The following is a 17,748-nucleotide window of genomic DNA, read 5'->3' as shown; positions in this document are numbered from 1 at the left end:
TCCCTAGTATTTTGGTATTGTATTTCCTAACTTGTATAAAACTTTCATATCATGTAGGACTCCAGCACGCTTTCAAAAAGACAGCTTTAACATGTTAAAGCTAATGGCAAACACTTCAGCTCTCAGCTTGAAAAGCAGGTATCAGCATAGGTAAATGGCTCTATGCATGCAGCTACTCTTCCTTTCATAACTGTAGCTATCTATTAATGTTTTTTTCACACAACATGCTTGAGGAAACACCTAGAAATAACAAGCTATTAAAAATATTAATAAGAGGTTTGCCAGTGTAGGCTTTATACACAATATAAGTACAGCATTTTCCAGCTTGGTATTAAAGCCATACCAGTCATCCCAATGAATATTCCAAATGTATATAAAAATCATATTAAAAAAAAGTAGATCTTTTTGATTATTTCAAATAGCTGTCTCTTGAGAGAGACATATTAAAACAACAAGTTTCTATACTTAAAAGAAATTGTAGCAAATTATGAACCGCAATTTAAATACAAATTCTCTCCTTCATTCTCTACTACAAACTGATTGCTAAAAATCAAAACGCATTTTACTGACTTGATTGCTATCTTAACGATGTTTGAAATCCCCCTTCTCGGCAGTTCTATCCCCAAGAAAAAGAAAAAGATGCTTCTAATAAAGCTAAATTCTATCCAATACTAATGGCTGCTTTCTGCATTGTACTCTTTAACTTGTTGCACTCACCTATAATTCCAGAAACAAGATGACTGAAAGCAAAGATGAAGGAGGAGACAGCTCTTAGAGCTAACATGAATTCTAGGCTCTAGATTAGTTGCATATAATGGGCTAAAAATCATAAAACAACAAATTAACTAGTAGCCAAGATATGTCAGGATGTGAATGACTATAGCGAAGGCTGGGATCTTCAGGACTCTTGAGGAAAGGCAGGTGCTCAACATTTAACTATTTCAAACACTTAGCTTGTTTGAAGATGACAGCCAAAAAGATTAAATCCAATGTGCCTCAATTCATTTTAATGCACATTCTGTTGGAAGGAGTGTTAATTATTTAAACTTTTGCCAGTTTTCTGCCTAAAAATGAAACACATTTGATTCTGTTCCCCTGAAGGAAAAGYAGGAGTAAAGCAACTTTATTACTACAAAGGTGTTTAAGGATTCAGTATCAGCTCTCTCAAATAAAATAATACCTGTGGTAAACAACTGACTCAGTGGATGAGTCTTCCTGCTCTGCCCATCACATTTAAAGTTTGCCTAAGGAAAAGCCTTAATTGAGGCTTGTATTCTAAAACTAGGAAGTGACTGCCAAAACAGTTCCTGCTAGAAATTAAAAAATTAAAAAAATTTCAAAAGCATCTAATGTAAAGGATCTAAGATCAGGGAATCTGTTAAATTTAAGGTAGGGCTTAAGTAATACTCAAGAGTTAAATAATTTGCTTTTTTCTTCTACTTGGTAGTGCATTGTGCTTGTGCRTTATGGCAGGGAAGAAGTGCATATAGTACATCCAATACCAACTTCGACAAAGTTATACAGTAAACATATATGTTCTATGGACCATCCTATTCCCTCAGTGCATAAAATAACACAACTGTCAGCAGACCAATTGCTTAAATCTATACAAGGTGATTATTTCCAGAGGCACAACCATTCCAGAATTCTACCCCACTCTACACATAGTAATTTTTTTTTTTCCAGAAGGCTCCTAACCCGCTGAACTTAAGCTAAAAAACTTCAGTTACATCATATATAAAATATAACGCACATAGGTGCTCCTTTAGTGCACCCTCACCTTTTGTGCTGAGAGGTTTATGAATTTAAGTTCAAGCTTCAAGCTACTTTTCTTTAATTGCCCAGCTAATCAATAGCATTAGAAAACCTTGGAACCCTAAGAGTATTCTGAATCGACAGTAAGTACAGGATAGCTAAGAATTTGTTTTAGGACCACAATATAGTGATAAAGTTAAATTCAGAAAGATCAAACCAGGCTGGTCCATCTTGCAGAATTATGGCTAGAAATCAAGCTGAGTGAGAAAATTAATGACAAGTGGGAAGGGAACAGGGAGAGGTGGTTCAAAGTCTAATGCAAAGGTAGGTGACACCGTAGATAAAGCCCCTGGACTGAATTTTCCTGTTAGACACATAAGTATGAAGAACTTCTAAAATGTTTCTGTTCTTCCAGGCCTGAAATTTCTTGCAGTCACTGAGTGTCAATATGAGGAAAATAACAAAATAGGGAGCCAGAGCACAGATTAGGATATGAAATGTATGGGGTTTTAAAAGAGCTTTTGCACTCTAATACAGATTTTAAAATCTCCTAATCAAAACTAGAAAATAGCTAAGGGCACATAACTAGATAACAGAGATTGCAACACTCATAGGTCACACTGTCTTGCCAAACGGCTTCAAGTAAATGAATGCAGTCTACCATAAGGACTGTACACCTCTCAGTGGTTCTGTTAATATCTTAATGTTAACATCTGGAAACTGTGCAAAATAATCAAGCTCAGTAGAAGGTATTAGGTAACAGTCATAGTGTCAGCCCACTATACAACTTGCACAATTTTCCCCCAGAAGAGAAAACTGTAATGGGATTCAAGATACATATTTCGACAGATTCTTTAATCACATTAACTGTGGCAAGCCTTCGAAAAAGAGTAGTCTTTCATTTTAAATGCTCCCCATGAAGTCAAAAAATCAACTTATTATCAGGTGTAATAAAGCTTAGCAGTGAACACTTAAAATTCCCCAAGTGCAGTTGTTGGCAACAAGTCTTGCCAACTGATCAAAAATCTAGTAGCTCATTGTACATCCACGTTGCAAATGTCTTTTCTAAATGCATTTTTGGAAGTATACAATATTACAATAGAACCACAATCTCATTTAGAAGTAACCACTAATTTCTTATATAATAAAAGCTTTGGGGAACTGTCCTTCTACAGATTCTAGACTAAAAACAGTTTCAGTATAACTTTTAGATACTTCTGGACTTTTATTTGGCTTCAGAGAAAAATATTTTAGAACTGAGCAAACCTCTAAAGAATAGCTAGAACTTAAATTCACAAGTGATGATTACTAAACACCCAAACTGAGGTCTGTAAAGATTAATGCTTTACATCTTTGATTTTGATAAACTTTCCTTTAAATTAATTATACAAGTAAAAGAAGAAAACAGTAACGACATCATTAAATGGACCTGAGGGCAATGGAAGTGCCTAGGAAAGTGCCTTACTTCACTTGGACATAAGCTTTTTTTATGGAATACTATTCGTATGGCAATGAAAAAGAGGAGTAATTGTTTTATAAAAGATATGCCCCCCTCCCCTTTTTTAGCAATCTCTTGCTATTCCAAAGACAGATTAGATCAAACTAGTCATGAAGATCATACTTTGGAACAAGTCAGTGGCAGATAAATTAATGTCTGGTTATCCACCTAAACTGTGAACAGTATATACATAAATATCTGCTTCAAGGCTGAGTAACTGGTTTCCACTTGATTTAAAGTTATAGGACAGGAGAGAGCAGAAGCAAAGGTCAAATACTGATAACATGCAAAGACTTAGTAGGATGGGTGAACCAACTACCAATAGGGGTTTACATTTTGCTGAGACTGAAGGGGCTGATAACATGTTGAAAGCAACTGTAGCAAATACGATCAGAGATGGGAAGTATTGATTAATTCAACCAGTAATATACCAAAAGGGCTTTTATTCAAACAAACTTTGTGGAACAGAATGGGAAAGAGAAGTTTTTATAAAATTAAGACTGGGTTAAAAACATCCCCGTTGATCCACTACTGTGTTGTCTTCTTGCAAGAATTACTATACTGGGCTGCTGAGAGCAGCTACCATTACAGTATTTTATAGCATGCAAACTGTTAACTTAGCATAGCATACTAAAGTAATTTTGCTTCTTATCCAGGTGGATGGCAACTCGAAGTCCTGTATAAACACGAAGAAGCTGATAAATTTCATTCCGAAGTGGTCAAAACATAAAATTTGTTACCCTGGAGGAAACAGCACTCAGAGAAAAGCAAGGTGCAGCCAGCCCAATAGCATGGTGCAAGTATGGGTAATTTAGTGAAGGTAATAAATAAATGTGCCTTTATGGCAGTTATTAAACTGTCATGTACTCGAACAGCCACACTAAGGCTGTCTGTATTTCCAGAAAAATCTAAAGCCAAAATCTATCAGCTTCCATGAGATGAGGTACAGGCCCCAACACAATATATTATGCTTTAAAGAAGAAGACTGCAGATCCTGTTATCCTAGATGTTGGAGGAAAGTTAACATAGTGTTATTCAGTTTCTGTTTTGACAATACCTGTGGCAATAATTTCCACCTCTGCAGAATCTACCTCTACTATAATAATAATAATAAACTGCTAGATGGAGCAAGCACAATATTTTAATCAGTCTGTGTCCAATGGGTTTGACATTGGTAAGTACCCTTTGCTGGATGTCTAATAATCCCCTAATTCCAGAATGGAAGGAAAAAATCACAATGCATAATGTGTTATACTGATCAGCTAAAACAAAGTTTTAAGATAGACCCATAGTGTCAATCTAGATTACACTATAACTAACTTAAATATACCCTATTTGATTGACTGGGCCCCATCAGATCTGCAAGGGAAATTAGTTTTAATGTAAGTAGCTTACCTAGAGAAGTATCTGCTAGTGAATAAGTAGTAAGACGGTTTTCAAATATTTTACAGGGACATGACTKCAATTCCTATTTGTTACTCTGGAGATTCATGTCTTTATGAGTATGAGTGAAGGGCTTATCTTTCCAGAACCCTGAAACCTGCAGTTCTACACAGCTTAACAAATTTAGCTTACAGAGTCTGGTCTATGGACAAATTTACTCAGCTTTGAGGTTCAACTTTGCCTTTAAAACAGCCCTCCCCGTCTGCTTATTCTTCCAGAATGAGCATGGATATTGGAATGGCAAAAACTTGATTGTAAATGAATCTCTTCAAATGATAAGACCTAGTTTAATTTCATATAAAAGCCTTAACTTCACAGCATGAAGTGATTTTCTGCTATGCCACACTGAACAAATAATTAGATATCACAAATCACAAAAAAACAGCATAGTGCTCTGGTAAATTATTATTCCACACATCTTGGATTTACAGATAATAAAGATCCCATATGGAAGAGCTTTGAGCTTCCATTGCTGGAGCCTGAATTCATTCATAATTAGAACACAAAATCAAAGGAAAATTTTCCACTAAGTTTATATGGTACATAAACATTAAATGTGAAATACTAATACCTGCACTGTATTCTTCTAATTTCCCTTAAGTCATTTAATTAAGTCTAAACGATATAGCAGTGAAGGTACAGTTTAAAAAGTCATGAATCAGAAAGACTGTTATCATGGAAATCAGCTTTTTAATCAGAAAGAAGGAGTCATTATAGTAACACAGAACATGACATTGTATTATGACTATCCCTTTAGGCTGGATTAGTTTTAATGTTAGATCAGTTCTCTGAGGACCTGCACAAATGTTTTTACTAATAGTGTTGAAGAAGTGAGCAGCCAGGGACTGGGAAAAGGCAATGATCAAATTCTTCAGCTGCAGCACAGATTTATGCTGACTTAAACAGTTCACAGAACCACAGCACTAACATCTGTACTTCCCTCACCTTAGCTATTGAACTTGCTGCACAGCTGGCAGACCAGTAAGAAAACCAAGTTTCCACAAGTTCCATGAAAATAAGCAGCCAGCCGAAAGAGAATATACCTGCTATGGCTGGGGAAAATTGGCAATGTTAGCTCAAGAGCCAGACAAGAGTATGTCCCAAACACAGGAAAGACAAAGTTTATAAGCCACCATCAAATAAATACACAGGAAAAGAAAATTCATGAATTTCAGGGCTCATGCAAATAAGAGGGCTTTGTAACTGTGGCTGTCGGCACTTAAAAACATCCAAAAAATCAGTCGAAATAAACCCTGATGGACAGGTGAAACATCTTGGCTGCAGGCCTTAAAATATGAACACGATCTTTGAACTACCTTCATCAAATGCTTCTTCCGATTTTGATAAAAGGATCTGAATTCAAAATGCAGGTTAAAAGCTAGTTAGGCTGATGAAGCTAAGGAGTGTTTAAAGAAAACACAAGATTAAAGAAACTACAGAAAAGGGAAAGTATAACTAAAAGTGATGTGGGACTCATTAAAAAGTTAAATGGCATTAAATGAATTCAGGAAGAAATTATACCAGTTCTACTAACCCAGGTTACTGTATTTTCATAGCTGAGGCACAGGGGAGAGCAAAGAGTATCTTCTACATGAGGTCCGAAGTTCACTGAAACTCACTGTAATTTGGGAAAAGCAAGTCTGCTTCAGAGTCAAGTGCAGATAATATACTCTGCAGCAAAAAATGGCACATTTAATGCTTCCTTCATGCTTACATAGGTTATATAGCATTTAAACAGTAGTAAGATTTCAGGTGGCAATTCTTTTGAGTGACCTAATAAGCTACATCTTTTAAATCAGCAGGAAAAGAAACAAGACCACCTCATTTGCATCAATGGACTGTCAGAGTTTTCTTAGAGAAACTGCCCCTTAAGCTATTTATATAACTCAGAGTAGCACAAAAGTACATAAAACAGAATATAATACTTCCTTCCCTTCAATAGTACCCCCCCCAAGTAACAGAATAGAATAAAATTAACTCTAAAGGCAAAACACAAACCTGTTATAAAAAGTTTATTTAAATATTCCCCAACATATAATGAACACTAGGATATTAATAGAACTGTAAATAAACAGTATGAATACCAATCCCATCATGAACTGAATATATGTTATAATATATTCATGATGTAACACATAAGTTTTCAGCAGACATTGAAATACAGTAGTACTGACAGTCTAACTTTAAAAAGAAGAAATCACCATAAGAAATGGCGAGAGGTAAGCTACCAATGCAGGAGCCGGCTTTCTGCAGGAATTTGTCCCACTACTTCCTATACAGACTCTAATTTCCTAACCAGGTTCCCTATATTAGGCACTTCATGTCAGATACTATGAAAAGTTCTTCAGTATTTCATCAATTGACATATTTTGTCTTTAACTAATGTTAACTATATTGCCTCTTCCACAATCCCTACGCATGTAAAGCTATGCCTTAATACTCACCTACTTTAATACTCATTTTATTGTAGCACCAAGAAAATTGAGCTTTGCACTCATAGAAAGACAGTGACATCCAGTGGTACATTACTTACTCAGTGGTGTGTTTTAAAATAGAAATTTTCAGAAATATTTAGTAAGTCCTATTACTCATCTAAACATGATCATTTAACCAAAGCCAGATCCTAGCTGCTCAACCAAATCAGCGCACACTTAATGTAAAACAGGTCCTGAAACATTACAAAGATGTTCTGCGTACCACAGAAAAAACAGGCTTATTGTGATCTTAGTATTGCTATTCTCTGATATGATCAGTGTGAAAAGAATCTTTTCACACTTAAAATATATAGCATTTGACATCAAATTCCTAAGTCAGGAGAGTTAGCTATGTTTTCATTGCTATGATCAAGAAGAAATGGTTATTTAAGGAACATCCATAAAAATATCTGCTAATTTATATTTTCAGTTTTAGGTGTGCATGTGTGTGTATATATATATATATACACACACACACACACAAATATATGAATTGTTTACACAGTTCTCTCATGGTTAAAGAAAAAGACCACATAACCAAAAGTTCTTCACTCTTCTGCTTAATCATACTCAAAAATGCAAACTCTGTACTTTATTTTAACCATCTGAAAAAGGCTATAATACTCACCTCTGTCACAGGGCTGTTAATGTTTTTGGAAGGTTTACTAAGATCATTAAAAAGTTTAATGAGCAGCTTCACAATATAGAAAAATATATTTTATAGGGATCTGATAACTTCTTAAGATGAAAATAAAATAAAGCAATAAAAAGTCAGAGAAATAATGTTGAAATCAACCTATTTGATAATACCATTTACTCGACTACACACATCAAAAACAGGCACTGTTAAACAATGTAACCATTTTCCTGCTTTCTTAATTCTGAGTTATTTGAAGTAACTCAGTAAATTCCCTAGAAGCAAGTGAAAAGAGCATCTATGAAAAGTGTTCTACTGCTGAGAACTGGTAGCATTTCTACTTTTTACTGAAGGAAACATTTACATGTCATTGCAAATAGATATTTCAAGACAATTTGTCTAAATTCACATCAGTATTTTCTAGTAAATATGGACAGAGTAAAGACTTTGACAAAAAATGTATGTAACCTGATATTTTAGCATGACTTTACAATTGCTATAGAAATATATTGTTTTTCTGGAGAGGCACATTTGAACCTTAAAAAAATCAAGATGAATCCACCTAAGTCCAAATAGGATATCTGGACTAAGTTTGGCTAAAGTAAGATTTCATAAAGGTTGATACACAGCTCATAATACATGACATAGTAAGTCTATGGTCAAAAAGCTTTGTTCACCACATGTGCTAATCTTCCAGGCTACTCAGCAACATAATTTGTCCACGGAAAAAGATTTATTATATTATTAAAGACTCTATAATCATAAACATCAAGGAGCAAACGTGGTCACAGTCCATAATCACTGAGGCATTTTGTAAAATCCTGCACTCAAAACTTACAAGCTTTTGTCTAAGTGGATCTGTCATTAAAGCTGTCAATTAGTATAATTATGTGGCAAATAAAAGCTGGGACTAAAAGTGTCAGAATATTATACCAGGTTAGGGAAATATATTCAAGTGATTAGACCCTTCTGTTGAATCTTTCCAAATTGTCCTGTTTTGGTCAATATTACTCACTCCATTGCTTTTATTTCTCTACTTTGTTTTCAAAAGTAAATCAAACATTTTACAAAGAGGAAACTAACTCCATTGGGAATTTATATATATACACACACACACACACACACACAAACCTTTCCCAGACATTTTAGAAAACATCTTAGAGCTGCTGGCTGGCAAGGTTTCAGTAGGTTGAGTCATGTTCAGCCTGCCATTCCAGGAATGAATCTATTCGGTAGCTGTGGTTGATGATACACTTGTAACCTGTTAGGCAAGTGGGTGACCGAACAGAGAAATGAATGGTTAGTGTACAAAGTACCAAAAAACTCCCCAAACCAAAACCTTTCAACCTGTAATTCTGAGTATGAGCAGGCAGATATCAGATACTGTTAACTTCGTCAATCTTTAAAACATCATTTCTTATCTGAAACATGTGGTCCCATTTCCGATTATACCACTCTATACCAGGCACAGGATTACTCAATCCCCAACAATATCATTAAAGTTTTCTTAAGAATAAGAAAGAATCCATTAGTTTTACCTCAGAAATTGTATAACTGTTCGACTTTTCAAAAAGCTGTTTGGGGTGGGGGAGCGGCATTAGAAGTATCACAAGTATTTACTTTGACAAAGTCAAAAACTGGTTAGAAGCAGTCTCAAAAACAGAAAGTCTAGTATTGAAACAAAATTAAATGCAACTCAACTCACCATTCTTTCCTATTACAACCTAGGATAAGTATGCTCACCTAAACCTGACTTTAAAAGATCCAGTGATGCTTACAGTGCTGACGCAAACTCAGTAGTCTACAGTTTAAACTTTCAGTCAGTTATAGAGCAATCAATCAATGAAAACATGCCTTCTTATGTTTCATGTATTCCTATGTTAGATCACTACAAACCATCAGTTTATGCAGTTTATAGTACTTGTTTTATGCAAAAGGTAGGATTATGTTTATAGTTTAACTTAGGTCCTTGGGGAACAACCTTATCTTGAACATTACATAAAGCTGTTTTTAAATAATAGCAGATCTCAAAAGTGAGAAAGGCTCCTGAAGTCATGAAACGTTTATGCACTGAAATACCATTTTTATGACTTACTATGCTTTATTTTTCTTTTTATTCCTGTTCTTCTTTTTTGCCATATGACAGAGCTATATAAGCCCTAATTACAGCAAATTAACATTTTCAAAACTACTTAGGAGATCATAAATTGACAAAGTATAGGATAACAAGGAATCCAATGTGACTATATCATCCAAAATGTAGTGATGGTGTAAGAATAACTAAGATGAGAAAAAAATCTTATCAAGCAACAGATGTAACATGAAATCTGTGATTTAACATGTTTCATTTTGTTTCAAAAAAACACCACATATTGGTAGTAGCAAAGGTTAAAAGCCATAGGAAAACAGTTTCCTCTGCCTTTCTGATTTATTTGCACAGTCCTCTTGGTTCTTAGGGAAAATGATGATATTTTACAATAGGTCTAAAATGGGTTCAGATGAAAGCTAACTTGATTTTGATGCTGAAATAGCTCTTCGTACTCTATTTCATTACAAAAGCACAGTAACTGTGTTAAAATTCCTGTGCAAAATGTAGATGATCTTTACAAGATTAAACTCTATCCAAGTTCAAAATAACTGTCCTGTCCAACTGTCGTACTGAAAATACATAATCATGTAATTTAATCTGAATCTTTTACCTTTTATCAAAATGAAGCTATATTACTTCATGAAAAAAACATAGGCTTAGTAAGACTGAATACCTGTTATCAGCTTCTCATAATACTTGATCTTTGATTATCACAAAGAAGACTTCTAGAGTGGCAATAACAGAGTTCTGTCCTACTTGTACATGGACTGCAAGCTGTACAAGGAAACAGTAAATAAGGTGGTGGTGGTGGTGATTTATGACAGCTGGCTGTCAAGCCAAAAGTGTATGTATTTCTCATAACACAATTTCCTATGAATTTTGAAGGAATCTGGTTTGCAAAAGCAATGTAACTGGCAGAACACTGGGACATATTAACTAATACGACAGTAGGAGTGTTAAAAAGGAGACAATGGCATTAGGAAAGTACTCATGGATACGTCTGGAAAAACATGAGTTACAGGAAGTAACTTAGACAGGGCTTCAGAGAATATTCAACTATCCTTTTGGTCAGAGGACAGCGACGTAATTGGCAGTATTAACGATGATGCCTGTATATTTCTATATCACGAAAGTGGCTTTTGATATTCATTTGGTTCTGTTACCAAACTGCTTTTCTGTCAGAAAGAGTAACAGCACTTGAACACTGAATTAACTAAACATCAGTGTAATGGATCAAATCAAAACTGATGTCAACTCATTAATTCATTGTTTCATGCATAATGCCTGGAATAAAAACAGTGCAGAATCGAGATCAGCATTAAATTGCAGATTGTTAATAACAGGTATCTGAACTGACATTGGTTTAAAGTCAAAGTGACTTGTCTAGTTACCACTTAAAGAAGAAAGCTAATATTCATTTGAGTTACTATATACTCCAGCTTCTGTGAAATGATGTTTTGACAAACAGTTTGATAATCTTGTTATGAGACTGACTGATCTTTTAAGCTACTATGTCTAAACAAAAAAAACCCAAAGTTGATAACGCACACTTAAATTGTTATCTTGGCTGTCTTTAGTAATTACGTAATCCAAAATTTTGCAATTGTGAATTTAATCATGGCTATTGGGAAGACTTGGAAGAGATATCAAATTTGACCTGATGCTTCAAAAAACGATGAAAGTCAGGAGAAAGGAAAGGGCATAGTCTAGAAGATGCTATTCTGGCTATAACATAAATTTCCACTACAAAGCTTGGCTCTGAATTTACCCACTGAACTTTGTATGTTTTTACACTTGGACCACTAGCTATTAAACAAATTCAGGTATTTTATTGTGAGGCTCCTGGCCTATCCAAGTGAGTAGAAGAAAATGTAACAAATATAAATAAAAGTAGCGGTAAAGTACCTTTTCTCCCTTCATTTTGTTAAAACTGATTCAGTGTCTTACACAGGAAGTAGACCGCAAATCTGATCTCCCTTTGCCTTTTATTACTTAATCTCCCAGCTAATCCTACTACAGGTTCTAATCCTACTGTTCTTCAAGTGTATTTTTTTCAGAAGTACTTTTTGCAATTCATGCTTATATCATTAAAAAAACCTACATTTTTCTCTTTTATCACCAAACTTAGCATTCACTTCAACACTCTTAATGATTTTGTTTTCCCTCTTTTTCACCATTAGGGAGCTTGTTCATACTCTTTGTTCTGATCTGCAGGATTATATCTACTCGAGCATTTAAACCTGTCATTGCATACCATAGCTCTCCGTGGACTGGGTCTCTAGGCCCCAGCCGTATTGACAGGGTTAACTCAGCACATGTGACTAGCCCCTATGTTCCTTTTTCTGCCACAGTGGCTACTTCACTTCAGCTTTCTATAAAAAGTATACAAAGTGAGTAAATATAACCAAACTTGAGAATTTTGAAAGAGGCAAGAAGTGAATAATAATTAGGATTAAGATAAAAGTTGGAAACAATTATGTCGTAAATTTAAGAGTCTAGATATTACTCCATACTGAACCACTGTCTTTTCCTATCTAATGGCTGGCTCTTAAACTATATCAAGTCCCATTAAAAGATATGTAGGGGGCTACACTCGAGGAAGCGAATTCTTCTGCGGAAACCATGAAACTTATTAGAGGCCTAGTTCATGTGTTACTGTATTGTCAGGGCTGTGAAACTCCGTAGACACCCTGTGACAGTGTTCCAGCAATCGAGTAATCCAACACGGTGGTAATCCGGCATCACACCTGTGCATACACCTCTGCAGGGAAGTCATGTCAAACATGAAGACATTAGGCTTATTTCTCAATTAAAGGAAATGGACATGTTGAACTGGAAAGCTAGTAGTAAGTACATATCAAGAGATAGATTTATTCCTTGAACACTGCTGTGTAGCAATACTGTAATTACCTACTGTTAAAACTGCATTATCACTGTATGTAAACACATGGAATAAATAATCTCCATAGAAACAAATATTAATAATGTGGCTCTAGAACAAATTCTTGCACAGAAGTGCTCGCAAACTATTTAGCATTCACAATTCATTAAAAGACCTGTCATATTGCACTGGGATTACAGCCTAAACGGAATTTGGGTGCTTATCCTACTAAGTAATACAAATGCTGATTGCATTACTAAAACTCTATGCTACATTTTCTGGTCTATTTCAGTTAGTGAATAGCAGATGACAAAAACCTAGTTTTTAAGCTTTAACCTCAAATCTTGGAGATTCAAATCTTAATTTCCTTTAGGCATAAAACTTCTTGCGGTTTCTCTATATATTTGTTAATGTTCAATAATCAGAGATTTTAGCTACAAATGCTGGAGTTTGTAGATAATTAAGCAGCTGTAGGAGCAACAGAAAATGCTGTGTTAAAAATGGATACCAAAAACTAATCATTTAATACTTCAGTCACAAGGAATTTTTGAAGTCAGAGCACATAAATGAGTATGCCACTTCTTAATTTGTGCTGTTGCACTAATGACATAGCAATATGTAGAGCTAATAAGCAGTGGAAACTGCACATATTTCTTTAAATTGTATGACAAATAGTACTATTATGTGCTCTTACAAAAGATAGTATCTGCCTGCTATAGTCAGTTTCTATGACACAGCTTAATTTAATTTTCTTTACTTCTTATTTTGCTGCTGTAGTTCAGGAGTTGGCAAAGGTTATAGATCCCAGGTTTATGACTCAGGGAGTAAGGTAAGGACGGACTATGAAGGATGTCTGGCAACCATGCAGCTTGTCAGCAGTTAAAGTGGAGGGAATAAGTCATACGACAAGCAGCAAAGCTATGCTGGTTTAGGGGTAGTTGAGCAATCCAGATCCCTAGCTGGCAAAAGAGATTCATACTGGTTTCCACAGAGGTTAAACAGCATTAGATTAATAAACAAAGAGGTGTTTTGAGTTTTTCTTAGCAAGGGTGACAGAAATAGTGGGATCATGTGATTTGGATGAGGTCAGTCACTAGTAGTTTAGTAAGGATTAAAAACAGTATGCTACTTGCTCTCAATCTGTTGCTGTAATTACTGAGCTACTTGAGTTCTTTGCAAGATAGGTATTAGTGCTCTTGGAATTCATAGTAATAAACTAAAACATGTAGACTTGTGAATCCTACTTATTTGAAGGAGAAAGTGCCTCATCTCAAAAAACAGAACAATTTAATGATATGTCAATTTAAAAATGTGAAAGGAAACAAGTCTGGGCTTCTGTGAGGTTGCAATAATAAATATAGTAACGTGGCTTTAAACTGTGCAAAACTAAGTGTTCTTAAATACTGGAGGGCAAGAACATGACAAAACCTCATGCCCTAGCAAGTTTTCACTATATCGAACCCTGGATTTGTTGTGCCGAAATGATTTAAGCAGCTATTAATCAGCTGCTTCTCAACAGGCTGCTGCTAGTCATTTGCTTGCTTCCTACAGCAGTATAGTCAGCAAAATATTTGCCAGTACAGCGTCAAAATTCACTGAGCAATTACCAGATAAAGCTTAAGACAGGTTTTTTAAATATAATTTGCCTTTATATACATAAAGGCAAACAATCCTCCTCTTCAAAATAAACCCATCTACTTTCTCTAATTACTCCATTACTTATAAGAACTGTTTGCCTGCTAGCATAGATAAGACTTAAAAAATCTGCGTTTCCATTCTATACAAGGTCAGCAGTGCACATATTTAATTATATTTAGCTACCTAAAACATCAATAAACAAAAGCATACAAACTACATACTTAGGAAACATTGATGAATTAGAGTAACGAATGGACTTTTAGATTCTCTGTAGGAAAACAGAAGTGTTACTGAGGTCATCTGCAGGAGAAAAGATTCTAAGAGCCAATATATAGTTCCACAGGCAAGCTACATGATGAAATACAATCTAATCTGAAAAGAAACATGAAAACTGGGAGTTTTTTCCTAGCTGAGAATAGGACAAAAGTATTTGACTTCATAAAGCCAAAATATACTACAAGTGACAGACTTAATGACCACTGTTGTATGTTCGTTCTTCTAAAAGGACTTAAAGTAAAACCTGGCTTCCTACAAACTGAGTACGACAAAAAGAACTCTGTTAGATAGGCAAACTGCAAATATTGGTTTTATGTAAGTATTAAATGGTTAATTTGTCATATCAGTGAATTATTTTGTAGAATTCTGACAAGATGGTTACTCCACTCAGCAAATCTATATTACAAATAACTTACTAGCAACTGAGGCATGTGTTTATATATTCACAATTTAGTAGAAGTGAACTGTAAAACAGTATCCTAGTTACTGCCAATTCAGTATGGAAAAGGGAACAAGTTCTGAAAATAATGGCATGCTTTAAATAATGAATCAGTTAATTTGTAACTAAGCACCTAAGTCTGTTCTAAAGGCATAAATGAAAATTCTAACAAAAAGAATGTATAATGAAGTTTGCTTATGTATTTCATGCCTTAAATGTCAGCTGCTATCCATGACTGTGGATTATTTTTTTCCCCAAAWAAATGAAGTGGGGAAAAAGCAGCTGCCATTTTAACAGTTCTATGATTTAGTACACCACAGTGGATAACTGATCTGGTATAGTAATCATATTAATACTTAGCTTTTACAAGGTACTTTATATTTTCCAAGCTGTACTCACACTAACTGTAAGGAGAATTATATGGATTTGTTAATTAAGTCACTGTTATCCTTGTTTTAAAACAAGGGGGGTGAGCTATGGGTATTTGGAGTGGTTAATCACATAGTGAATGCAGCAGATTCAGGATTAGAACAGAGGATTCTCTTGTTTCCTGCCCCTGTTTTAATCAACTTACCATTCCTGCCTGTCTAGACCATTCCATATTTATTTTAAATCACATTTCTATTGAGAAAAGCCAGACCAACACATCTGATAAAACTGTAGAATTATATTTTATTTTTGCTGGCATTCTCTGTAGAACTTTATACCATGTCCATACTTTCCAAGCGCCTTTTATCTTAAGACTTAGATATCTATTTTTGTCCTGGTTGCTCCAAATAGGATTGTTACCTTTGCATCCACTTAATACCTGTTGCTTGAATTCAACCTTTTAACACTTGAGGCATGTTTCTTTATAGTCAGAACTTGCTTTAAAATATTTCTATCTGTTTGATTTTTTGGGAAACACAGGAAGTTAACTATTTAAATGTTATTTTCATCCAGTTTCTAGTGGTGGGGTGTACATAACATATCTGACAACTTCTTTAACTCAAATTTGAATGCCATAACCAATCACGTGTAAAAATGTAAGACTGCAATTGCTGTAAGGTGTTCAGCAATAACCTGAACATGAATGCCCCAGCTAACCTCCCAAAATATCTTAGAAGGTATACACCAAACCCCACCTCAGAGATAAAAAAGAATGAAATGTTCAAACCAAATTTTTGATAAAGATACAGTGGCTCTTATTATGTATATTAAATTAGACATGAGAACAAACCATTCATACTCACTGATGTGGTTAGCTAAAGTGCAAAAATATAAGAATCCTGCAGAACAGATCAAAAATCTAATCAGTGCTTCAAAGGTAAAAATTACTCAGCTTTCCTTTTAGGGCAGAAAAAATGGTACACAGACAACTATGCTTCACTATCAGTGCTGGCTCACAAACAGCCATTAGAACTGCATGATGAAACTCTTCCATTGATGAGATGTGCTTTTCTTTGTGGATAATATTCACATCTTCACCAGCTTAAGAAATCTATGAATTCTGGACAATCTAACACTTTGGAATCCTTCTAACCTATCTCATTCAATCTACAATTGTCACTCATACGGACACAACCTGGGCTTGCRGGGCTACCATAAAAAGTACACCAAATGGTTTGATAATAGCCCCATGAAATATATAGCAACTGTCAAGCATAGTCAAAAATAAAGGATCAGTAAAAACAAAAGGAGAGCATAAAGTGTTGTTGCATGGGTATGAACGCACACAGCTCTAATGGAGAAATTCTGAGTAAGTGCTGTCAGTTGAGGTGGGAAAACAGCATGAAAAGCATACAGAGCAAGTAGAAAAGACATCTACAATCAGGCAAAGAAAATGAGGATGAGCAGAAACTAGAGCAACCTAGGGAGAAATAGTAAGTTGCAAGTAGTTGACAGCTATGCTACAAACGCTGCAATTTAGTACACAGCTCTTCGAAATGCGGAGGGTAAGCTATGGACACCGTTGTGTTTACTGTAAAGAAAGGCTTGGTTGAATGTGATGGTTGTGCCGCTTTCCCAAGGGTGGGCATCCTCAGCAGTCCCCTACGGACAGGATTTCCTTAATGAGCAAAATGGCCTGCAGGATAAAGGTGGCACTTATGGCATTCTGGTGTCCGACCACGAATTCCACTGTAAAATACCGCATGGGAGAAGCAGGTTGCCCTTGAACTTTCTTGCCGTCTACTCTGATCACTTAYTCTGCGCTCTCTCCTTGAGCGAGGTGGGACCACCTGCGGCTCCGGAGCTGGCGGGTCCACCCCACCTCCAGGCTGCCGCGCACCTGCCGGAGCTGCTGCCTTTACGGGCTTCCCTTTCTTTCCAAGGCGCTCCCCACAGCGCCCGCACGAACACCCCTCTGCCCCGGCACCACCCAGCTACCCACGCCTGGAGGGCTCCTCCGCGGGAGGCCACGCTGGGCTTGCACGCAAGCTCCAGGGAGCAGCGGCGCTTTAACACACACGACAGAGGCCGGGCGCGACCGCTGCTGCAGAAGTCGCCCTCCTCCGCCCCGTCTCCCCACAAGCGCGCTGCCGCCGCAGCAGGCGCGACCGTTACCCGCGGGCTGCTCGCGCCTCCCCCGCGCATGCGCCGCGCTGGGCAGCGGCTGGGGGCGGGGGGAGGGGCAGGCG

This window comes from Apteryx rowi, unplaced genomic scaffold, assembly GCF_003343035.1.
Source record: "Apteryx rowi isolate R43461 unplaced genomic scaffold, aptRow1 scaffold_18, whole genome shotgun sequence".
Lineage (NCBI taxonomy): Eukaryota > Metazoa > Chordata > Aves > Apterygiformes > Apterygidae > Apteryx > Apteryx rowi.
Note: the sequence above shows the minus strand (reverse complement) of the source record.